The 26981-nt window shown below is 39.7% G+C and overlaps 1 pseudogene; it reads left to right on the top strand.

Moving 5' to 3' along the window:
- The first annotated feature begins 13736 nt into the window (after positions 1–13736).
- LOC110552785 (small ribosomal subunit protein uS13-like) lies at positions 13737–14269 on the top strand (annotated as a pseudogene).
- The last annotated feature ends 12712 nt before the right edge of the window (positions 14270–26981 follow it).

The raw sequence follows: 26981 nt of genomic DNA, 5'->3' as shown, positions 1-26981 counted from the left end.
CAAGTCAAAGTCCCTCCATTCTGTTTAATTCCTGTCAGCTGTTCCACCTCTTGGCTTAGGGTTAACTTTATTTACTCCTGCTTATAGAAAGCTTTGGATTAAAGGTATGTGCTAGGGCTGAGCCACACCACAACTATAAACAGGTTTCCACAGTTTCCCATCTCAGGGTTCACCATGGGATGAAGTATACTGCAACATATATTGTCCTGATGATACAAAATGCCAAACTATGTGGAAACCACTAGATCTGGCTTTCTGTAAAAATGTAGCAACCCAAAAATAATTCACCAAGTTTAGAGGGATTGCTGAGATTATTGACAATGTCTTATGCCTGTATGATACAGAAGTAATGATTCCTCAACTTATTTCATTCAACACCTCACTTAGTCTCTGAAGAAGGAAGATTTTGGAGAAATGCCACTTGTGGTCTGTAATAAACGTAATTAACTTAACATCTGTAGTAGCTACTGAACAAAAATATAATTTTTATTGCTGGAGTAAACGAATTCACTCTCAGCCTCCTATATGCACAAATATTGATGTGGCAATGCCTTATTCTCCTTCTCTATGCCATTCTGCTATCCCTAGAGCAATTTGCATTCCATGGGCAGGGCTACTATTACATCATCATTATCCTGTCCCAGGGCTATAGCAACTCTATAATTCTTGTTTATAATTTTACTGTCAGGGACTTTGATCAGCCTTTTATTTTAGGTGACATCATATTATTAGTCCATTATGTTGATTATATCATCTTGCTTGAATCGGGAGAACATGAAATAGTCGCAATTTAAGACTTTTTCAATTACCAGTGACCCTGTGGTGTGTATGCCAGAAGACAGAAAAGTCTTCTAAAACTCTAGAGCTCTTCTATGGTGGAGACATTTTCTATGGATGTACAGAGAAGTTCAGCAAATGTTGGTTGAGTCAGTTGCTTTGTGTTAAATGAAAAACAGGACTTTTCTGTTACTTCTACTTATATATTTGATAGCCTTCTGTTAGTCCATTAAGCAACTCTGTAGAGAAAGGAGGTAGGAGGGTTACTTGTGGAATGCTAATGTTGGTGCTGAGGTTTCATGTCCATATTGAAGTCAATGAACACTAATCAATATTATTCATTGCCAAACAAATGAGTTTCTTTCAATGGATAATATAAATAATATAATGCAATGAAAGTACAAATCTTAGTAATGCCACTTCTAATCAGTTGGATAGAAATTAGCTAACAATAAAGATGCTCTTTTGACCTCAGGTTACAAACATTGGAAAGGGTGGCAGTCACATTCTTAGGCTGATTATAGAGTCAGGAAATACAGAGTTTTGGAGGGCAGTTTTAGAGCATAGAGATTTATACAGCTAGTGTGACCTGAAAATTTCTACTAGAGAGCTATTATACAGTAATGATGCTAATATGTGTGCACAAGAATTTGAACAAGTCTGTATGTCATGAAATTGTAATGTCAATAAATTGTAACCATCTGTGGTGGTACAGCCTGGTAAACTCAGATACCAGAAGACAAGGCAGGATGATTCCAAGTTCAGGGCCTATTTGGGTCACAGACTGGGTTCATAGCTGCCTGAACCATGCAGTGAAATCCTATTCTTAAATTGTGAAAAAGTAAAAAGAAAAAGAAAATATAAGTGTTATAGTTTAAAGATTCAGTTCTTGCCTGACATATAAGAAGGCCTGGGCCCAATTTCTATTGTTGCAAAAATTTTTAATTAAATAGTTATATGAATAGACATAGTTAATAAATTTATAGACTATATTATGAATGAGTACAGAGTGTCTGTTAGAATGCAGAGCATATTTATTTAACATATATATGGTTGTTGTTTTGTTGTTTGTTTGTGTTTGTTTTTCAAGACAGGGTTTCTCTGTGTAGCCTTGGCTCTCCCAGACTCACTTTGTAGAGCAGGCTGGCCTCAAATTCTTAGAGATCCTCATGCCTCTGCCTCCCCAAGCGCTGGGATTACAGGTATGCAAAACCGTCCTCAGCTCCATATATGTTCTAAACACTGATGTCTGAGAACAGAAACATTATTAACATATATGCAGTCATTCATATTATATGCAAAACATAACACCCAAAACCAATTTCTGAAGGAATCTGTAAGGTGTGTTTAAGAGTATTAAGTGGTTACTTCTGGCAAAGTGAGCTGGGTCAAGAGTGACAGTAATGTCTTCATCTTTTTTTTCAGTTATTGAAACTATTACCAGAATCCATGTATATATATTTATTCAGTTCATAAAATAAGAATTCAAATCTCAGAAAACAGAACTTGCAGTAGCATATCCATTTGAAAAAAATGAAAAAAATTCTCTATCCTTTCTGTTTCTTCCTCTCCTGCCTCATTTCTCTCTTCTCTTCCTCTCCTCCCTTCCTCTCCTCTCTTCCTCTTTCTACTCTCTTCCCTTCTCTCACTCACCCTCTTTCATCTCTCTCCATCTCCTTTTTCCCTCTGTCTCTTTCTCCCTCTTTATCTTCTCTCTCTTCTCTTGTCCCCATCCCTCTTTCTCCTTTCCCTTCCTCTTTCCTCTCTCTTCTTTCTTCTCTCCCCTTTCTCTCTCCCTCACTCTCTTCCTTCTCCCATCTCTCTCTCCAAAGTCTTATTTTGTATTCCAGGCTGGTACAGACCTCATAAACTTGTTATTCTCCTACTTTAGTCTACTGAGTAGGATTTCAGGCTTGCACCACCATGCCCCTGACCCTTCTCGTTCACTCTTAATACTTCATTGATGTGAGTATTTTCATTTGTTTCAATCGGGGGAAAGAAAACAGTGGAAAAGCCAAAGATGAGCTCTTTCTTACAAAAGTAGCAGTTAATGGGTTCTTTTTCTTCCCATTACCAAGCAAAGTAGCCCTTAAAAATCTATTTAATAGGCTGAGTGTGGTGGTGCTTTTAGTCTCAGTCTCAGCAGATCTCTGTAAGTTCAAGCACAGCCTGACCTACATAGTGAGTTCCAGCCCCCCTCCCCTCCAAGGCTAGGTAGTGAGATTCTGTCAAAACAAACAAGCAAACAAACAAACATACAAACAAAAATCTGTTCAGTAGACACCTGCGTGAGAGAGTGAATGAGCGAGTGAGCGAAGGAAGGAAAATCAGTTGTTTTCACTCACATATTTCCTGTGTTTTCAGGTCATGTGTACTACGACTAACAGATAAGTAAGTTGCCAATGCTCCAGATTGTGGAGATGGCTGATCGTTGGATAGTTGAGATCCAATAATGGGTGGGTGGATGGGTGGATGGATGAATAGATGATAGATAGATAGATAGATAGATAGATAGATAGATAGATAGATAGATAGATACAACAACCTCTCCCCTCCCTCCTGTGTTCAGAGGACTTCCTTTGGGGCAGAAATGTAAGAATCCAGTTGCCACACCTCTGCTGGGTAGTAAAATACTTCCCAGGATTAGCTGGCCCTGGAGCCTGATGGGTGTTTGGAGTCATTTAGACTCAGTCAGAGGATCTGAAGGGCTGTTGACTTTAAAGGAACACAACAGGCACAGAGCCTGGAAGTCTAGACTTGTTTTGCTAAAACAACAAGCATTTAAATAGTAAATGAGATAGTGAGATAGTTTGTGTTTGCAGATCAAAACAAACCATATCCAAAGGACTTCTCCAGCTGTCTATTGATGGAAGGACTTGGGTAGAGGCGATCTATTCTTGAGACTGCGTCTTGAGGCGTGGCGTCTTGAGTACAGTTTGGTCCTCAGTTGACTTGTAAGGAAGTTTCTTTAGTGTAAGGGAATTGCTCCAATATGTTGCCATTAGATTCCCTTAACTTCCTAAGCAACTTCTGAACTTCACATTAAGGGTAAACAGGCAATTCTAAAATTAAATGATAAGAATCCTATAAACCAGCTTCCAGCTCCAGGTGGTAAAAATCTTAAAAATACTGGATTTTCTTCCCCCCCCCCTTTTTTTTAACAAAGGGGAAGTAATGACTTTTGAATCTTAAGAGGTAGTGAAAATATCTTGGAAAATGTCATAGGCTTCGAGAGCCACTTAAAATGCACCTAGTTCTTTTGAAAAAGATACACAAACCTGAATTTTCTCAACCAGGTATTTTAACAAATCTGTTGAGAGTACAAAAACTAATTTAGAAAAGGGCTATGAGACAAGTATGACTGGGAAGAAGGAGGAAGACAGAGATAGATAGATATATAGATAGACAGACAGACAGACAGACAGACAGATAGATAGATGGATGCAACCACCTTCCCCCTCCTCTTTCATCCATTGCGTGAATCCCATAAAGATGTAATCAGCCCCATCTCTAGTTCATATTCATTCTGTCACCAGATGGTGCTACCTGTGCGATGGGCTGTGCATAGCCCTCTTCTCTGAGAACCAAAGACGTGTGGTCTTTTTAGAACTCACAGTTAAGAGCCTGACAGCTCCTAAGTAGAAGGTGGGTTCTTATTTCCCATCAGCCTGTCTATATTTATTCCCTTTTCTCTACTGCACAGTGTTGTTTTTCTCTCCCAGTCCCTCAACCTAGTTTCTTTAGTGTCTTCGAATGCATTATTTAACATTGCTCCATTATAGCAGAAAAAAAAAAAGCCTAACTAGTTTGAAACTTGTTTTATTTTAAAAATGTAATGTTCACCACCCCCTGGGGGAGGGGTGCAGCCTTGCTAGGCCACAGAGGAAGATGATGTAGCCACCCCTGATGTGACCTAATAGGCTAGGGTCATTTATATGGGAAGGAGGTCCTCCCTTATCAGGGGAATAAAGAAAGGGTATAGGGAGAGAAGAGAGAGAGAATGAGTGGGACTGGAAGGAGATGAAGGAGGGGGATATTATGGGGATACAGAGTGAATAAATTATAATAAATAAATAAATATTTTTTAAAAGTACAGACTTAACAGAAATTAATTGCGTAGATTAAACTTACACATAAAAATGTAACAGGTTTCTTTTAACTTCTGCAGTCAGTTAATATGTAGTTTTCAGGTCATACCAAACTGAAATGTTTACTTTGTTGAATATGTCATGACAATTGTGCTAACTTTTGTAGTTATTAGGGCCAAATTTGGAAAAGATGATGCCTTACTGGAGTTTAAATGATCATCAAATTTTTTTTTTCTAAAAGAGTTGCTGTCCTGCTAAATTTTATTAACTTCATAAAACACACAGTACACTCATGAGAAAAATTAAATTATAAATTGACAAAAACAAAATTTCTTTGATTTATAATTTATGAATAATTTTTTCAGAGACTATGTTAAAATAAATATGATCATTTTTAATGTTCTCCACTTGATATGTTTTCTGTTTGTGTGTCTGTCTGTGTTCATGTGTATGTGTATCAGTGCATGTGTGTACACACATGCAGGTGTCCATGGAAACCAGGAGAACGAACTGGATCTCCTGGAACTGGAGTTATAGATGGTTGTGAGCTGTCTTAATGTGGGTGCTGGGAACCAAACTCTGCTCCTCTGAAAGAGCAGAAAATGCCCTTAACTGCTGAGCCATATCTCTAGCCCTTCTGTCGGCCTTTCTTAAAGCATATTTAAAATATATCACACAACGTAGGTTTACCTTTAAACGCCGTAGAGACTGATTCCTCTCTCTCCAAGCTTACAAGTCACGTGTGCAGATCCCAGAGGTTTTAGTCTCACATCAGATACCGTGCCTAGATGTGACTTACACCTATATGCTTAGAAGCAGCAAGCCAATGGTCCCCCGAAATGTTTTCCACCCAGACACCTCGTGAGCAAGAAATAGTTCTTGTGACTCTATTCACCATCACTGCTGTCTGACTCTGTGGTTTCCTTTTTGTCTTTCATGATTATAAATAGTTCTTTTTGTGCCGGTGTACATGCCAAGTGAGTATATTTGGTGGCCACAAGACAACCTTAGGTGTCACTCTTCATGTGCCTTGCACACACCTCTATTTCCTGAGAATGGATTGCTCACTGGCTTGGAACTTAGCATCAAAGCAGGCTGACTGATTAGCAAGTCCCAGAGAGCTACCTGTTCCCCCTTCCCTAGTACTGGGAGTACAAGTGAGCACCATCATGCTTGGATGCTTTTGTGCATGGATCAAACTCCGCTCCTCATTTTCCTTTTTTTCTGAAATCAAGCACTTTATCAACTGAGCTATTTTCTCAGCCCAGGTTAAAACAAAAAACAAAACAAAACAAAACAAAAACCAGAAAAACAAAACAAAACAAAAAAGACTTCTAAAGACAGAGAGACAGAGGGGAATAGGGCTCATACGAATACTTGGATATAAATTAGTAACAGAAACACTTAGAACAGCCGTCATCTGGACTTCAGGGTGTTCGTGACCTACAACCATTTCCTGTTACTCTGCAACATTCTGTTATTTAGACCTTCCTCAGTCTTCAGTCTAATTCCTCTTTGACACTCTGCTCCAGTGGCTGCACCTTGATGTGATTCTGTTTGTAGTAATCCAGTTTCTAGTGAATAATGAATTTTCAATAGAAAGAGTCCATCCATTTGGCAATCTCTTTTTAAACTTAAAAAAAAATGCAATTATTAAATGTGTCAGTGGTACACAAAAACAGGATGCATTGTGGTACTGCCATGCATTTATATGACATGTATTGATCATGTCCAACCATTCGCTGCTCCTCTACCTGCAAGTAGAAGCCCTTCACATCCCTCTTAATTCCTCTTTCTCTCCTCCTTCCCCCCTCCTTGCATCTCGTGATGAGCATTCCACTCCCTACTGAAGGGTTGGTACACTGGTTTCCATAAATGAGGACGAACATATGGTATTTGTCTGTCTGTGTCTGGCTTGTTTCTCCCATCATAATATTCTCCAACTTTTACTGAAAACTTTCATTGCAATGTGTTCAAATATCGAAAATATTATAAGGACATAAATAGTAGCTTCTGCTTAGCTTTCATATTTGGGAGAGAGAGAGTTATTTATTATGAATATTATTTTTTGAGGATCACAACATATTCTATGATGATATGTATAGCAATGGCTTACATGGTATGCAAAATTAACTCTTTCAGGGTGCATTAATTTTATCATTTTCAGTAGAATATAGGAGTGACAGAAAGCTTCATGATGTTGCCTGTGCTAGATTGAATACAGCAGTGACTATGTGTTTGTTATAAAATGTACATAAATCACTTGTGGAAGACATAAAACAAATAATTATGCTTAAAAGAGAAGACAGTTTTATAGGCACTAATGTTATAGATAAGATGCTGACCAAAGAAAAATTTATAGTTTGCATGGTTACATTCTGAATTGTTATCAGTCTGCTACGTTACTCCAAGGGTAGTGTTTTGGAAAGGGGGTGTGGCTTGTGGTATATCCTTCTATTAGGAAAAAAAATATATATATATATATATGACACCATTTAAGTCATCGTAAGAGACCCACCCATGGTAGAGAGCCAGCCCCTGTCACTAATAATGATGCTCTGCTATGCTTTCAGACAGGAGCCTAACCTGACTGTCATCTGGGAGGCTCCAGCAACAGATTGAGACAGAAACTGGGAATTGCATCCAAGCATGAGACAGAACTCTGGGGGTCCAGTGGAAGTGTTAGGGGAAAGATGGAAAGACATGGAGGGTACAGGAGCCTTACAAGATCAACAGAGATAGCTAACCCAGTCCCATGGGGGATTTCAGAGACTGAAACATCTACTCAGGAGCATGCATGGTCTGGACCTAGGCCCTCTGCACACATGTAGCTGATGGGCAACCTGGTCTTCATATGGGGTGCCTGGCGAGTGGAGGGGGGCTGTTTCTAACATGGATTTTGTTGCCTGCTTTTGGATCACTTCCCCCCCACCCCCAACCCCTTGCCCGGCCTCAGCAGATGAAGATATGCTCAGCCCTGTTGTGATTTGATGTGCTGGGGAAGGTTAATATGGGGAGAAGGGCTCCCTGTTTCTGGGGGGGAAGGGAGAGAGGAAGTGGGAAGGAGGGAAAGTGGGGAGACTGGGAGGAGGGAAAGGAGGGGTGTAAAGTAAACAATTTATATATGTGTTTATTATATATGTTAAACATATATATAAATGACTTACAGTAGAGGAGCAGGGGATCCTACGAGGTCATACCATGAGAAAAGTGCAGGATTCACTAGATCTAAACAGTCCATCCCCAAACAACACACTTGAATGAACTGTAAATTAGGCCACGATCCTACAATAAGCATAAGTTAACGTACTCTAGGGACTATAGAGACTTCACCTAGGGTTCAGAATTTCTGGTACTAGGGAAGTTGGGGGGAAGGAGTCTGTTAAGGCGGTTGCCAGTTTGCTTGAACATCCAATTTTGGGGTTTCCTACCTGGGTTGGAGAGACAGCTCAGCAGTTAAAGGAATTCAGGCCTTTCAGAGGACGGAGTCCAGTTTCTAGCACACATGACAAGGGGCTCGCTCCCGCCTGTAACTTCAGTGCCATCAGCTTCTGATGCCCTGCTCTGAACTCAGTAAGCGTGGGCTCCAGAAGGCACATACAAACACATGCACACACACACACACACACACACACACACACACACACACACACACGCATGAATACATGTGCATATGGACAAACACCCAAGCACACAGGAACATCCGCTCACGAACACACATACACACACAAACAGGCACACATGAATACATACATACACACACACTCAGGCACAGGAGCACATGTACACACACAAGCACACAGGAACACATACATGTGAATACACACAAGTGAGCATACACACGCTTGCAGACAGACAAATTTTTCTATCTGTTCAGATATTAACTTCCAAGTGCTGAAAGACAAAAAGAAGAACCTAGCATCGTTTTCTGATCAAACCTTCACAGGAGCGTTTATTTCCAGAACCATTTCCTTTCTCTGACTTGGTATATCGCAAAAGCATCGTCTTGTGTACACGAGAGCAAGGACCAAGTTTTCCTGGTACGGCAGAGACATCTTAAACAATGCTGGGGCAAGCAGAAAGAAAAGTAGCTGAATCCTCATCCAACCAATTTCATTCCACGCCAATTTCATTCCAAGCTTATCATCTGCAAGAACTTTAGATGTATCCATGCCGCTATTTTAGTTCTATATTTTACGGTTAACACTATTTTTGTTTGTTGTCGACATTATCTAGGGACTTCTGCTTACGAAAGAAGATAGGTTCATTCTTACGCACTTTTCAACTTTTCATATCTCCTAAATCTAAGAGATATTCACCACGTGGAGGTGAACGAGTCACATTTATATTATCATTATTTCTAGATATTTAAATGCCATCAGTACTGTGACATTCGTATCCTGTTTGGTTTTGAGATTTCGGCTTTACCTGTACTTTATACTTTCTGTCATCTTTGTTTTTGTGATAACCATTGTTCTCTTACCTCATAACTCTAGAGGAGCCCAAATTCTCCACCTAACACATTGGTAAAATAAGCGCCAAGATGTTCTTTGAGTTACGCCTCTTGGAGCCTTGCCTGCTTCAGCTACGGGAAGACTTTTCCATTTCTAGGACTTCATTGCTTTTTTTTTTTTCTGCTGAAGTAACATTTTTTTTTTAGTTTTAATATATGTGCATAAATATATATTTATTTATATAATTTCTCTCCTTCCGTTTCTCACTTCCAATTTCTCCCATGTCCCCTCTTGGCTCTTTTTCAAGTTCGTGGCCTCCTTTCCTTTAATTGTTATCGTTGCATGCACATTCACATGTATATATCCTTACAAATGCATAAACGTGTAAGTACTGAGTCTACGCAGTATTGCTTGTATGTGTATAATCTCCGCGCTAACCACTTCTTATTATATAATCAGTTAGGGGGGCATCCCAGGGAAAGACCAATTAGTTCTCTCAGCAGTCACTGGCGACCTGTAGTTCCTTGATCCTTCAACGTTAGCATGTTTATTGGTGTTAGGGGTGCGCATCTGATTTAGGTGGCCATATTGTTTAGGTGTGATGCGGCTTCCCTACCATTTCCGGGAGACTCTTATCTCACAGCCGACTTCCTAGTCCTCCCGCGCTGACTCTCTTCCTGGTCGATCTTCCGCAATGTTACCTGAACCCTAGGTCCAGGAGTTGTGTTGCAGATGTATCGGTTGAGTCCAGGAACCGTACGATTGGTTGTTCTCTGCATTCTGACCTGCTGTGGTTTCCTGCAATGGTCTCTACTGCAAAGAGAAACTTACTTGATGAAGGGAGAGACTTACACATCTCTGCAGGTACAGGATACGTTTAGGACACAGAAACTATGTTGGTCTCCTTAAGCGTCTGGCAGTTGGTCCTCTTCTAAAATCTGTGACCTCACTAGCACAGGTAGTTGGCTAGGTTTTTTAGTACTAGGCATGATTTTTCTCCTGTTGAACAGGCCTTAAAATCCAAATCTATAGCTTCTTGTTACTGCCAAGATATTGCGCCTATGTCCAAAGTATGCTGTGTCTTTATTAAGAGAGACTGACCTTCAGCCTCTGGGAAGAAAGCAAGAACAACAGCCATGGCCTCTATGTTTTAGGAGATGTTTGAACTACACTGACCAAAAACTGGGAAGGTCATACCGGTTACTAGGGTTTTTGTTAGTTTTCTTAATTAACCCCTCAGCTTCTGTTCACTTTCCTTCTGAATTTTCATTCTCCTGTTTTGTTCTGTTTTGTTTTGTTTTTCAAACAGGACTTTTATCCAGAACCTTGGCTAAAGTAGAATGTGCTACGTAGATCAGGATTCCTGTCTCTGTCTCTAAAGTGTGGGATTACAGATATTTGTGACCATACCCAGCCTTTTCTCATTGTGATGGGAAATACACAATTAATTCTGGGAGAAGAAAATGAAAAGATTCATAAGATAAATATGTTGAACCAAAGTCTAAAGTATACTTATACTCTCCTGTCATATTAATGAGATTAGTAACTAATGGGTGGGCTGGACTTACACAGGGGGATTATTTTTTCTTTAAGACCTGGTAGCCATTGCATGATTGACTTTAGCTTCCAGCTGCGGTCAACAATCTTATGTCTTATATTTTCTAATTTTTCTTCCTGGATAAAGTTTTTGGGGAATTTACTTAATCTGTGGTATTTGAGCATCTCACAGTGATGGCCTTAGTATGAATCATTTAGAAAAAAATCAACGTATGCGTATGCACTTTGGGGAATGCCTGCAACTTATTAATTCCAAATTTTCAGATCTGTTAAACTTTTGTAGTTTTTTTTTTTTGTTTGTTTGTTTTTTCCAAGACAACCTTAGCTGTCTTGGACTCACTTTGTAGACAGGTATGGCCTCAAACTCGCAGAGATCCACCTGCCTCTGCCTCCCTGAGTGCTTGGATTACAGGCATGTGCCACTGTGCTCACTCTTGTCTACAGTTTTAATGCTTTCTCTTTCTCTCTTTAAAACCTCTACTCAAAAAAACATACTAATTATCTAATTTTATTATTCTTTTCCCTCATAGTCTGTCTTTTCGTGCTATAGTATTTGAAACTTCTATATAGTGTCTCAAGGGTGAAAAATAAAGGTCTATTTCTCCCCACCCCAAGATAGGCTACATGTGACAGTTTGAGTAAATCCAGCCAAGTCTAAAGGGCTGAACCAATGAGTTAAATTAGTGTTACTCACAGGAGTATTGAGCAGCAGCAACCATTAAGTGCTTAGATAGCCTTGGGTAGGGCTTCTTCCATGATGGAACATCATGGTCCAATTGCTCGGACTTCATGTGGGTAATCATGGCCGCCAAGAGTTCAAGAGACTAATAACTGTCTCATATTCAGGGCACATTGTTCCCAAACACTATAACTTTATATTCATAAACTTTTAACTTATGCTGTCATAATTTTCATTTTCAGTGTTTATTCCAGTGATCTTGGGTTGTTTCTTTGGATGTGTTAAGATTTTGTTCTCTTTTGATGAGTGCAATACTTGATGATTTGTCAGTGTATTTTGTATGCTTTTACATCTGTTTCCTGTTCTTCTCCACTTCTTCCTCTCCATTAGGACTCTGCATTTTACCTTTGAGACTGTCTATCATTTAATGACCTTTGCGTGTTTGAGCTATGGTGATTCATAAGAAATTGCTCTAATGGTTGAATAATCAAAATTACATATTTTTAAGTGACCAATGTCCCCCAAATGCCAAAACACTTGATGTAGAAAATCACTTACTACCTAGACCCCTACTTAGCCTATTGGTGCCTAATTTAACCATCAGCTATCTATTTGATTTGGTCTTGGTTTTCGTTTTTTGTAAGTTTTTAAAGATATATTTTATTTTATTTTATTTTATTTTATTTATTTCATGCCTAGGTGTGTCTTGTCTGCAGCTATGTCTGTTGACTTTCGTTGTTTTCTGTTATTTATTGTGGAATACCCTTATACTCCTTTTACTTTTTATTTCTGTAAATCAGTGTTCTGCCCACTGTATTATGTTTTGCTGGAACACAGAATCCCAGGGCATCGGTTTAGCTGAGCTGTCCCTAAAGCTGCAGACTCAGAACTGGACTCCATTTTCTCCAGCCTCGGTATAGTTTCTTCTAGAACATTAGTTCCCAGATTAGCTCACAATTCACAAATAATTGAATTTTTATTCAAAATTTACCTCTGCATCCTTAACTAATTCAATATCCAAAATACTATAGCAAGTTATTTCTTTGTACAAGGTTTCCGTAAAGTGTCTTGATATTATGTAGAGAATAGATCCTTTCATTACATCAGAGACAAGTGTTCTTCCTTTTACACATTTGTGCGAACACAACAGGGGAGCCTTGTGATTGGCACAATCTTCCCTTTCCCATCTCTTCTTCATGCTAGCACCCTTTGTTATAATAATAACTTGAGACTCTTACCATAATAAAATGAATTCTATAAATAAAATCAAATACAGAAAGAATCAAAAGAAGGACCCTTAACACTAAAACACAGATGTGACCATGGTTACCATAGTTTCATGTGTGTGTAATTGTTACACAGAGAAAAATGGAAGATAGGGAGCAATAAGAATTTGCCAAAATAATTTCATAACAACAGAATTCTTAAAAATGTATTTTATTTAATTATACTTGAGAGAAATATGATAGAACAAAAGAGGAAATCATACTAGATCTTGAACGTCAGATAAACCATGGCCTCACTTCACCACACAGAGGGAACATTAAGGAGACATCATCATCATCATCTGTTTTTTGTTTTGTTTTTTGTTTTTTGTTTTTTTGTTTGTTTGTTTTTTGAGACAGGGTTCCTCTGGGAAGCCCTAGGTATCCTGGAACTCACTCTGTGGACTGTGCTATGGGACAAGTAATGCTTTAGTGACTCAAAAGTATGTTGTGGGCATCCAAGGAGTTCCTAGGACACTTAAGACAAAAAGCCTTGTGAGTTTTCTTTTACATGTGCTCATTCACTCTCCTTCAAGTTCTTTTGATGTTATTTTTGCCAGCCATATTATTATTATTATTATTATTATTATTATTATTTGGCCTCCCATATTGTATAATGCTCATAAACTTTCTTTTGAAACCTTACCTTAGTTTTTCCAGTTGTTTGACTTGTAGGTCTACTTGTAAATTCAACATGCATGGTCAGTTCTTCAGCCACTGTGTTTTTTCTTCCTTAATTCTTCGATGTATCTTATGAAGTCCTGACTTCTTTAACCCTCTCCATCCTAAGCCACCAAGTCATCATCATCTAATCTCTGCCACCAAGCTCCCGGTAAGATCTCCCTCTGTCTATCAATAAGCGTTTACCCGATTATCCTGTACATCTTCCATTTCAAAGCTGTTTTTCTTTGTGGCCATGCCAGGGTCTTTAAAATCTTTACATGTGTTCCCTCTTCCACAGGAGGCGTACACGCTGCCTCTAATGCTTCCGCCATGTCTGTATCCTGAGAAGTTCCAACACAGTAGGTGAATACTCAACACTAGCATCAATGGGCAGCGGAAAACAGCCTGTGCCATCACTGCCCGTTAAGGGTGTGGGACAAAGACATGCTCGTGCGGTGTTGAGGAAAGCAGACACTGACCTCACTAAGAGGGCTGGAGAGCTCACAGAGGGCGAGGTGGAGCGTCTGATCACCATCACGCAGAATCCACGGCAGTACAAGATCCCAGACTGGCTCTTGAACAGACAGAAGGACGTGAAGGATGGGAAGCACAGCCAGGTTCCGGCCAATAGCCTAGACAACAAGCTTCGTGAGGACATGGAGTGACTGAAGAAGGTTAGAGCCCATAGCGGTCTGTGCCACTTTTGGGACCTTTGTTGTCTGAGGTCAGCACAGCAAGACCACTGGCCGCTGGGTCGGTACTGTGGGTGTGTCCAAGAAGAAATGAGTCTCTGGGTCTTTGCTGTTAATAAACAGTTTATATACCTGTGGGGGAGAAAAACCTTTACATGGCGGATCCTCCGTTTGTAGTAACGTTTTCTTTAGCTGACTTGGCAAAAGTCTACGTGACTTGTAACAAAAACTTTGCAATTTCAATAAATGTTAGCATAGTCCGGAAAAGGACTTAACATCCACACCTAAGAGAACCTTAATGCTTCTTAGCTTACAATGCATCCCATATCTAGTTCAGCAGGGAGTACTATCAACTCACTATCAACAAACTGGTTCCTAAATAGAACCACATTTAATTGTCTTCGTGCTACATTCTTGGGACAAGCCTTGTTGTCTTCTTGGATGACCCTTTCTTAGCATTTTCAAAATGTCCTCTTTTCCTATCTGACCCTGCCTGCTTCGGTCTGCCCTTTATGCAACCAGAATACTTTTATTCTCTGAAAACGAAAATTATTTTTACTTCATGGGTTCTGACTTTTCCATCAGAATTGTATTGTTGGATGATGCTGTGAAATGTTTTTAAAGTTACATTGTTTATTAAGAATGCAATGAAACAGAGAGGCAATATTTAGATTGAATTTCTCCTTTAACCAAATACTGTTTGTTTGTTTGTTTGTTTATTGTGTGCATTGGTGTTTTGCTTGTAATTTTGTTTGTGTGGGCGTGTCAGATCTTGATGTTACAGACAACTGTGAGTTGCCATGTGGGTGCTGGAAATTGAAGCAGAGCCCTTTGGAAGAGCAGTCAGCATTCTTAACTGCTGAGCCATCTCCCCAGCCCCCAAATACTGTTTTCTATCCAGGAAATATTATGTCCTTTCTACACCAGAACACAACTTCTCTGCTTCTATTTTCAAAATGAAAAGTGTATTTTAAAAACTTTTTCCTACTTGCAAGAAGGTTTGAAGATCTGGAAGCTTATAAGCAAATGGCTTTGGGCTGGAAATTTAATTTAGATTTTTAGATATGTGAGTTTTGGAAAATATTATTGTATTTCTGAAATAATTTTTGTGGTTTGTTTTATTTTTTTTTATTTTTTGAGAAATATGTGCCATTCATTTCTACCACACCTACGGCTTCTCCTAGGGTGTTGTCATTCTTGGCCTTTTCAACTGTCAAGAGAAAAACAGGGAAAGAAGAGAGAAAAAAAGGAGTCAGGAGGAAAAAATATATAAAACATGACAACTACCCTCAGCAGCAAACAAAGAGAAGAGTTAATACTCCATTAGCTGTAATAGTGCCTCTCCTCACCACTGTTACAATAAAATAAGAGCAGCAAGTACGGCAACTTATGGAATTCTTTCTGTTTCCCCGACATCTCACGTAACATCCGTATCAGAGAACAGCACCTAACAGGAGGTCAGCTGCCCCAGTCCCTCGGGGACTAGGTGTCATGACCAAATCTTGAACCCAAGATGCTCTCAGCTCCGCCACCGCTCCTGCACAACATCCCCCATGCCCTGTCATTAAATAATGAACTACAAGGCAACAATAACCTTCAAAGATGAGTTAAGAAACTGTAAATACTTGAGGCTTTGGTTCTTGTTTCCTCCATTGACAAATGGATTGTGCTTCGCACTTTTAAATCACGACGACTCCATTAGCATCCAGGTTTTTTGCTTTGAGAGGGTTTGGATTTTTGCCACAAAATGCCCTTTAAAGTGAAAGTTACGGCCTAGGAGCAACAGTAGGGTGAAATGGGTCTATCAGCACGGAACTTTCAGTCTCAAGTGATGGAGGAAGCATAGTACATACTGCTGACTGCACACGAATTCTGAATGATTTTCAACGCCAACAAAGCACTGATTTTCCATATTTAGGTATGTTCACAAATAGTCTCTCCACTTTTGTCCGCTTACTTTGCCAGCAGGCAATAGCACTTTCCTACAAACCACACCGGAAGATGCTTCCTCTCTATCCCCTCATTTACTATCCAATTCAGATATACTGGAACTTGCGGTAGACAGTCTGCCCTTTGGATTGAAGCTCATAGAATCACTGCATTCTTGCGCCTTTCGGAACCCTGGCTATAAATGTCAGAAACTCCGTGGAGCTAAAGCACAAAGTGAGTTTACTGACCTGTGCGTACGCAAATGTTCAGGACACTGGCACCCAGGAATGTCTGGAGGATCTAGATGATCCAGGCATGTAATCAGAACGCTACCTCAAGTCAGCAATCAACTTTGTTTCCTCTGTGTTCTTTAGGTCCCTGGCAGGCAGTGTTTAAGTGGGCCAAGAAGGTCTTTAGTATGTGTTTAGCTTAGTTACACCGTAACATCAAATGTGCCTCAGTCCCTGCCCCTTCAGCTGACGTCCCTGGCTATCTGCCGTTGGTACCTTTTGTGTCAGTGTCCACCCCTAAGTCAGTGTAACTGAATGCTGTGAAAGGCCACTCAGGGCTGTCACGTCAACGAAGCAGGTATGTTTCCTTCTGCTCTTGTTTTTAAGCTACGACTTAAACAAGCCTCACTTTCAAAGTCCCTTTAGAGCTGAGGATTCCACTCAGTTTCACCCGAATCCCATGCTGGGTATCAATGTTAGTTTTAATTGTTATCTTGACATAACCTGGAATGGCCTGAACAAAGGGCCTCCTCCGTGAGGAATTCTTTGCCTCAGGTTGGCCTGGGGACAAGCCCAGGTGGGGAGCTTGTGTTAGGTGCCTTCATTGATGGGGGAAGACTTACTGTAAATGTGGGGAGCACCTATGATCCAGCCTTGATAAAAGAACATGGAAGAAGGAAAGCTCCCCTCTTTTGATGGGTCCGTCTTGTCTCTTGCTGGTAAATTCCTGTATCCTGTACTTGCTGATTCCTTCGCTGATGTTAGAACCAGGCTCTTTGGGCTGAAGATCAGCTGCTCTCCAGGAGTCTCCAGGCTGTGGGTTCCGGATTGAGACTACTGACTTGCTTGCCTTCTGGACTGTGTGGTTACTGTGTTCTTGGCCTCACCAATGTGAGACAGCCATTGTTGATCTGCTCCAACCTTTCTGTGCAAAGGGATCTAATCAATCCTCTTATAATATATGTTCATTTTGTCAGTTCTGTTTCTAGAGAATTTGGACCAGTAGGTAAAGTAGAAGCGATGATTCCTGTTTTACTAGTATTGGCCAAATAAAACAAGACTAACACAGAAGGATTTTTGTTTAAAGCAAGTGACAGAGAAATATGATAATATCACCAACCTTTCTTTTATCAATGTAATGCCAAGTTACTTTTGATCAATTTATTTCAAGTTTGTTTTTCAATGCTTGATAATTTTCTGGCACTAGCAAAGTTGGCAAGCCTCATTTCTCTTGGCTATAATTGGTTACAGTATTTAAATCACCATAGAAAATGGAGATAAAATGGGCTTTGCAGCAGGGATTAAGCTGTCTAGGGAAAAACGTAGGGAGCATAAAACATATTAAGTCCAACTTTACATATCTTGTATTCCATTCCCAGTTAATAGTGAGTGATGTGTCAAAGGGCCTGATGTCTCTTTGAGTTGACTTGTACTTTGATGAAACCAACATTTTATGGCTTCATATATGTCAACAGGGAATTCAAACAATTAGCAACTGTGCTTTCTATGGCAAACATCAGCTACTCTGTTTCTGGTAAAATAGTGAAAAGTAGGAGGTGAGAATAAATGATTGTAAAGCATAAAATCAAAAGGATAGCACACGTTAAGCCAAAATAGTAGGGCGCAAAGAATAATTTTAGCTTTCAGAGTACACCCAGCCAAGAAATGTTTATCAATGAAAATCAAATCGAAATTGTACAGAAGAAAAGTCTTCAATGCTCAGAATAAGGAAGTGAAAGCGACTTTTGCTTATCTTCACGAGCCAGGAATAAGAGCATTCAACATGTATGGCTACTGGGAGTATTGCGTGAGATGACACCGCCTCAGGCCAGGCTCATATAAAGCTCCTCAAAAATTATTAGATAATGTGATGCATGTCAATGTCCACTTATGCTGATTTGTGTGAAAGTAAATAAACTTGAAAAAACTTCTCATGGCAACACCTAGGACCTTGCAGCCCAAACTTCACCTGAAGGTCTTGCTCTTCAGCCACACATTTAGCAGTTTCAGTGTTTCACCCATCAGGTTGGTGACGCTGGTGTGGACAGAGCACTGAGGGCATTCTGTGCCTGAGGGGAAACCGAAGATAATTTTTCTCTTCTTTAACCACAGAGTCCTGGGAGGTGGTGGAAGCAAGGGGAGACTGTGTGCAGGCTCTGGTCTTCGATGCTACAGTATGGCAGCTCTACCCAGATCGCTGTCAGATGCCAGAAGTCAGCTTGCCAACTCCTGCAGTGCTTCAACACTTCACAGAGCCGCAGCATGTGACTAGAGAAATATCTGCATGTGTAGAAAATGAACTCTTAACGTCCACTCTTTCAGCAGCTTTTCCCCCAAATCAAGCCATTAGTAGTCTTGTAGTTGGACTCATCTGATCAAGATACATTTTCTAATAGTCCTGACTGAGGGTCTCTCTGTTCTTATTTTTTTGTTTGCTTCGTTTTTCTTTTTCTTATTTTCCTTTCTTTCTTTCTTTCTTTCTTTCTTTCTTTCTTTCTTTCTTTCTTTCTTTCTTTCTTTCTTTCTGTCTTTCTTTTTTTTTTTTTTGTTTGTTTGGTTTTCTGAGTTCTGGACTTGCTTTGTAGAACAGGTTGGCCTTGAACTTACAGAGATTCACCTGCCTCTGCCTCCCAGAGTGCTGGGATTAAAGGCATGGGCCACCACACCCAACTTCTCTCTGTTTAAACAAGAAAAGTTGGCATCTAAGGAAGTTTAACTTTCTCTACCTATTTCCTACCCTTTGCATCTCACCAGACCTGTTGATTGCCCCTCACAAAAATGCTAGGTCCTCTCTGAGTGCCTTCTTCTTCCTAAGAGCCAGGTGCATGCCATTTTTAGCATCAGCAGGTAGGACCCTGGCAGTAGTGTTTTCATCACTTCCCTTTGCCTCCTCAGTCCTGGCCAGACTCTCCTCTGCAGTGCAACCCAAGAACTTCAGCAAAGGTAAATCTGGAATTTCACTTTCTTGGTCACACTTTTTAGGGGCTACTCCAGATAAAAACCTACAATCGTTTTAGCCGACTTCAAGGATCTAGTGATGTCACCACTAGGCCAACCTCAGTTCTTAGGTTCTCTCTATGCTCTGAATTTACCTCCCCTTCCCCTTTTGTGAGGACCCTCTTTTCTTATATTTCTACAAAATGCAAATGCACTTCTACAGAATTCCTATATGCTTTTTAAAGCTTTAGCAGAAATGCTCGTGTGTGTGTGTGTGTCTGTGTGTGTCTGTGTACGCGCGCACAAGCACTCATATCTGTGACTGTATAAAATCTTCCCAGATTTTGAAGGTTTTTAATCACTTCACTTACTTAATTGTGCTCTGGTTCAATATTTTTGGAGTGTCTAATAGGTACCGGGCTCTCAAATGTCCCTTCTGTGTTTGTTCCCAAAGAAGTTTCCTATTCAATTATAGCACTGTCCTTATCGTGCTGTGATTTGTTTGTTTTGTATCTTCTTCTAAAAAGCACATGAATTCTCCAAAGGGCAGGACCTATCTAGGTCTTTTAATCTAACCCCCAAGATGTACATGGGCTGGTTAAAACTCAATAAATAACTGCTGAGAAAAGGGGCTGGGAAGGAAAAGAAACGGGAGGCAACTGTGCTGGGCTGCGGAAACTCCGATCCCCATTGGGAGTCACCTGCACTGATGTGGCCAAGAACCAGCTTCTGCTCTCCAGTCCTGCCCCTTCCAGAGGAGCACTAGGTTACTCTGTTCAACCCCTTCCCATATTTCCCCTCCAGCCGCTGCATTAAATACCTCTTTCCTCCATTTGACTGACACTGCTCACGTAGCACTCAGAAGAATAACTGTTGCTAACTGCAAAAAAATCCTCATTACTTAGGAGAACACTGGAGTGAAATAAAATCACCAAATATCAAGTAGCGCTTCACAGGTCTAAAAAAAAAAAAAACTTTACAGATCAATTTCTTTTCCTCCCTTTTTGGGAAAGAAAATAAGAGTGAAGCCAATTTATTCATTATATATCCTGACTGAAGCCCCTCCCTCAAATCCTCCCAGCCCCACCCTCCCTCCCTCTGAAATAAATCTTTTAAAAATTATTAGATAATAAATAATAAAACCAAATGATAAATTATTTTGGAAAAATGAGCCACAATATATTATATATATTTTAATTTATATATATATATATTTAAAAACAATGAAAAATAAAGGGCTTGGGATTTAGCTCACTGGTAGAGCACTTGCCTAGCATGTGCAAACAGCTGGGTTCAATCTCCAGGGCAAGTCAAAGTACTTTTTAAGTCCACAAATGGGTGTTTTGGCTGGGCAGTGGTGGCACACACATTTGACCGTAGCACTTGGGAGGCAGAGACCAGCAGACCTCTGAATTCCTACGCCAACAGAGTGAGTTCCAGGACATCCAGGACTACACAGAGAAAGACAAACAAACAAACAAGACAACAACAAAACAAAGTGTTTTGAGGGTCCCCCCAAATTTAAATTAAAATACAGTTTTATATCCAGCACATTAGAAAGTTCAAAATGCATTAGCTGCTGTACATAAGTATTTACATAAAATGGTACCTCTACATATTTACAATAACAATGTATGTGGTTACAAACATTGAGGGAAGTGATCTGACAACATATTAAAAGTTTGAATTTGTATTCTTTTCCACCTAGCAATCCCAACTTTAGTGTGGATTTTTTGTTGTTGCTTCATTTTGTTCCCTATTATGGCTGAGTTTCTTGTAGTCCAGGCTGATTTCGAACTCACTGTGTAGACCAGGTTAGCCTGGAAGTCATGGGTGAGTGATGAACCTCTGCTTCTTAAGGGCTGGAATTACAAGGACCAGAAGGGTTTGTCCTTGATGTGCCTGTGTGCCTGTGCCTGACGAGGCTGGGAGAGATCATAAGTTCTTCAGCTGGGGTGCTATGTGAGTGAAGGAACTGAACTCAGGTCCTGTCCAAGAGCAGGATATGCTATGAACAACCTCTGAGTCATTTCTCCCACCCAAGAGCAATTTTTTTTTAAAAAGCATCCTCATTTGGTTTAATTTATTACTATAGCCAGGTGTTGAATGTGTATTGGGAATCCACCGAATTAACAATTTAAAGTAGAAACGTTTAAGATGCTATGATCTGGGTAATTTAATTGGAATAAAGCTTAGCTTGGGGATGATGTTAAATGAATGTAGTATAATCCTCTAAAATCCTTAACAATGGCGTCCAAGGAGCCCCAGATCAATAGCCACACCTTCACCATCTATAATGAAGACCATGGGGCGCTTGTTTCCTGAATGAAGAGGGAAGAAAGAGTATTGGAACTAATTTCTCCAGGAGGTGGAAGATCATCCAATCAGGAAGCACTTTGTTGTTACTTTTCCACAATGCTTGTTGGCCTCTCTGTGTTGAATACCTAGAGCCCAGGATTCCAGACACTTTACATAAGTGTCCTAGTTTTCTGAAATTTCCAGATATTCCTGGAAGGATGGGTAAGAGGGGGGTGCATACAGTCACCTGGCCTGAAACCTAGTTTTATTTGACATAAAACCCAGAAAGTACTGTTTACCCAATTTAGTGTGTCCCAATTTTTCTCCATATGCACTATAGTACAAACTGTAGAAAAGTTGTCCTTATTTTACTTTCAACATTCCTGGTATTTGGTCCCAGTTTATAATATCAAGAAAACATCAATGGAAATTGAATCCATAGTAAAACATTCATAGCAGTCACAATTAGTTGATTCTGCAGTTGGAGTCAACCTCTGGGACAATTCTTTAAGTCTCTTCCTGTAGTTAAGATCAAGTATTTGTTAACATTTTGAAATACATAGTGGATAATTTACTGCTGCTTAAAAAATAAAAACCCTCTTATTAGAGTTAAGTCATCATTAATTTTTGAGCTTGTGTTAGATTGTTATGTTATCTATAATTTTAATTTCAGGAGAACAAAAAGAATAGCACAAATTATTGTTATAAGAGAAGGCAGACTGTGATAGGATACAAGAAAGAATGAAAGAAAGAAAGAAAGAAAGAAAGAAAGAAAGAAAGAAAGAAAGAAAGAAAGAAAGAAAGACTTCAGTGAGAAGAGTGAGGTTGTGAGGGGCAGTAGCAAATAAGGGGACTTCCTCTCATCTGTCACTCACATTGTCACTGAAACAAACATGAGAGGAGGTGTGGCCTCACCACCCATTGGCACGCTTCCTGGTCACACAGAGAAACAGAACACAAAAATCCCTGCTGTGATCTGATCCAGTCTGCAGGCTGGAAGGGACCCTAAAATCAACCCACTGTGAGGTTACCCACCTTTCCTAGTTCTTCTGCAGCAGCAAGGAGGGGAGAAGAGGGATGGTCTCATGAGACCATCTGAGAGCCTTACTTGAGTCTTGCAGACTGTCTTCTAGTTGAGGCTCCTGGGTTAAATTATCTCTTTCTGATTTGTCCTTATTTTTTTCCTACTTTGCATAAACATGCCAGACAATGAGATGCCTACCAAAGCCTATTAAAAGCCTTAAACTCAGCATCTTTACTGGCAAACCATGAGTGTCTTTTAGGATTCTCCTTGGTGGCAGGGTTTTCAGTTTCACTCAATAAATCCTATTTCTGCTCAGATAAGATGTCTTTTCACTTCTATAATGAAGTCACACAGAACTTATCATGTAGCTATTTCCTTTCTTAGAAGGAGGTATGTATAGGACTAAGGAAGTTCAAAAATTGTAAGACCCAAGAAGCCAACTCTTCAATGTTATACAAGTAGTACATAATTTCTGGAAGAGGAGATTCTCTTCCATGGAGCTGTCTACAGTTTGGGTGGTGAGATGCAAAGACATAGCTTTCATGAGTTGTTATTCATGCTAAAGTAGGAACTTTTGGTGATATAGCTGCCTTTGAGTCACATGCTCGTGTAGGTAACCCCAAATGAACCCATAGGTTTACCAAGCTAAGACTTGAATGGAATTATTTCTTTATTCTATTGTCTCAGCCATACCTAAGGTAAATTGACATTTGGTTACATCTACCCAGGAAATATCAAAGAACCTATCTTCATGCCAAGAGAGAGGAAAATATGAGACCAGAAATTTTACCTGAATAAAATAAGTACTTGTAGAAAAAAAAATACTGTTTGTGAATGTTGTTTGCCTGAGTTTCCTGGGTTAAGACTGACTATTCTTTTTCATTGCTATACAACTGAGGATCATATTAAATGGCTGATAAATTAACAGCCTATAAAGTTTTAATTATTAAATGGAGTAAGCACAAACTTGTAGCCTGGCTATAAGTGTACATATTGCTGGGGCATTATATTCGGGTTTTTAATTTAGGAGGTTACTAAATGAAGGTGTGGGAATATAGTCTCTGAAGGGGGAAAGAGACAGGGAAAGGGGAATTTCCAGACATAAGCCAAGTTTTTTCCACTTGACAGTTTTGCCTGGGGCTTATCCTGTTTGTCCTTATCTGGGCTGAGATAACTTCAAGCTGAGGCCAAAAGGCTTGTCCTTTGTTCTGCCTGGTGGAGCACAGGCAGGCCTAAAGAAGAGTTATTAGAGTCTCTTGAGAAGAAAATGCAAGTAGAGAGAAGGAACTTCACTAGTAGGATCCCTTACAAAATCTTTTCTCTGTTTGATTCTGCTTCTCAAATATAGTTCTGTTGTGTTTATTAGTTCCTTTAAGGTGTTTTCTCTTCATTATTTTCTCTGTTCTTCTTCCCTGCTCTAAGCATTTTTGTTTCTATTGATTTTGGACTTTAACCACTTTGCATTTTGTGGGAAATGGAGAGAGTTATAAGAATTAGTCAATAAATTCCGTGTTAGGACACAGGAAAGACATTCAGCAGAAGGTTATGGCCAACCCATTTGCGTACATTCTCAACTTATTGTGCTAGGGATTTGGTTTATGTAGTGGATAAAGGTTTTTAATTATTTTTAGACATGCATGTATAGATGCTTATCACAGGAATGTTGATGTTCTAAGGAAGAATTTTATTTATTCCTTCAGCAAATATTTATTGAGCACTGAGTATTGCTAGCTGCTAGGGAAACTGTAGTGAAAAAACAGAAAAAAAATGCAAAAAAAAAAAAAAGATACCCTTACCAATCCCCTGCACCATTAATTTTATGTGGGAACGAGGAAGAATAAATGAATAAACAAATCATATCTTGAACACTGTTGGGGAGAAAAGAGTAAATGAATTAGATAGTGACTGTCATGTAGGAAAAAGGGTGTATATACTTACATCTGGAAAAAAATCTGAATGTAACAGGGAGCCAGCCAATCTAATATTTAGAGGAGTTCCTTTGTAGGTAGAAAGAACAGCAGGACCAAGGTCTTGGAGGTATGAATGTGCTGGAAATAAATGCATGAAGAGCTAATGGATGGATGAATAAGGCAGTGTGGTCATAGAAATGCTGTGACTCAGCTATGAGAAAGTCAAATTACGACCTTCAAAATCACTGGAGGGACTTCTGTTTTTCCGAAAATGAAATGGCAGCAGGGCACAAACAGACAGCTTAGAAGCTGAGAATACAAATTCCTACCAATGGTCAACTATGTCCGATATCATCAGAAGGGTGAAGAGTTTGCCTTTTGCTTCGGCAGAGAGAAGAAGGTGATTGTCTTAGCTAGAGTTTTATTGCTGTGAAGAGACACTATGACCAGAGCAACTTTTCTAATGAATAACATGTAATTGGGGGTGGCTTTCAGTTCAGAGGTTTAGCCCATTATCAGCATGGCGGGAAAAATGGTGGCATGCAGACAGACAGGGTGCTGGAGAAGGAGCTGAGAGTTCTACATATTGATCTGAAGGCAGCAGGAAGAGAACTGTGAGTCAACAGGCCTGGTCCCATAGTGACACACTTCCTCCAACAAGGCCACACCTCCTAATAGTGCCATTCCCTATGGACCAATGGGGGTCATTTTTACTCAAGCCACACAGTGTTGCTGACAGAGACACTTTTCAAGAAGTTGGGACTTGGTAGATTGAATGAAGTTTTTTCAGGAAATGCAAGGATGGAAAGAAATCCAGAAAGTGTAAGTTTGGTATAAATGGGCAAGAAAGAAGATATAAAGGGGGAAGTAGAGCAGTAGTGAGATGGGGATCTGAAATCAAGCAAGGTGCTTTGATTTGCTTGTTTTATAGTGTGAATTTAGGATGCATTTCTTTTAAATAAGGTATAAATGACTCAAAAGCTGTTGGGACAAAACTGTTGAATAAGATAGATGGAATGGGGTCTAGTATGTACACTAGTATATAGTTGAAATTAGGTAAGGGAAAAAATTCATCACACACACACAAAAAAAAGAGTACAAAGTACTTGGTAGAGAAACCCTAGTAAGGAAATGTGGACATTGTTTTATTGCAAATACATTAACAATGAAAGGCGAGGTAAGGAGATTGGGGAGAAACCCAGAGAAGTGTATGAAGGATGTTAAGGTTCAGAGGAGTAAGGTTTTAAGTCTTGCAACAGTGCTTGTTTTAAGTAAGGGGAAGGTAAGTTGCATGGAAATATGTGTTGGGATTTGATGAGTACATCATGGGTCTACTTTACCAATGTGGTAGTAATACATTTCAAGTAAAACAGATCAGCTCTGTTGCATGTCTTGTCAAGTCATACCCAGCTTCCGTGAGTCAGGCACAGATTAGGAAAAAGCTGTTGTCAGGCTACACAGTGGACAGGACAATGAAAGAGCAGCAATAATATTGTCAGAGGAATGTGTAAGATAATGAAAAGGAAAATGTTAGTATTTGTTCTGTTGGGTAAGGATGGAAGTGAAGCTAGGATTATACAAGTAAATGTTGGGAGGATTGATCTCCCAGTGCAAGTGAATAAATTATTTTTTGTTTTGTTTTTGCAAACTTTATTAAAGAAATTAACAAAGAGAGGTGGTTACAACTAGGGTATTTCAAAATGAAGTTGTTAATATTTACCAAGAAGGCAACAAGAGGCTCTTCTGTTTGACTTGGGAGCAGGTGGAAGAGGGAAGTGAGAATAAAATCACCAGACTCATGGAGGTCAAGCTACTAAGAACAAAGATAGTGAGAGGGTATTCCATTAAGGGAATCCATGTGTATGCGGAATCACCAGTCTTAGAACAATTGCAGAATACTGGAGGTATCAGGAAACAAGCTCTAAATTTTCACTTAATGAGGACAAATGAACTATTTCCACAAATGACTAGAATGAGGATAGTGGTTATTTTGACTGGAGGTTGTCAAATAGCATGAACTTTAAGGGAAGTGGGATTTTTGTTTTAAGGAAAGGGAATCTAGTTGTATAGAAATGCCAACAAGAAACATCACAATACTTTTAGATTGATAACTATATTAGAGAAAAAAACAAAAAACAAAAAACATGCTACCCTTCCCAAGTTCAGAGGAGAGACAGCATTCACAAGAATAAGCAGGTTTTAGCCCAGACAAGAAAGTAAGGAAACACTCACAAGGAAGAAGAAAGATCAAGTCAGTGAGTTATCTGGAATTCCAGAGGGTGAGTTGGCAGGATTTGGGAGGAGTGGAAGATTGTCCCAGATTAGAGACTGTTCAAAGTGCTGTGGAGTTCTAAGAGTTCCCGTGATGAGAGATGGCTTGTGGTTTCCAGGACCGACTAAAGCAAAAAGGAATGTAGGGCATGATGAGATTAGCCCAGAAAGAAGATCTTGGTATCTTCATAAGTGATTACTCAGCCA

This window comes from Meriones unguiculatus, chromosome 15 (genome assembly GCF_030254825.1).
Source record: "Meriones unguiculatus strain TT.TT164.6M chromosome 15, Bangor_MerUng_6.1, whole genome shotgun sequence".
Taxonomy (NCBI): Eukaryota; Metazoa; Chordata; class Mammalia; order Rodentia; family Muridae; genus Meriones; species Meriones unguiculatus.
This window is presented reverse-complemented; position numbering and strand designations above follow the sequence as displayed.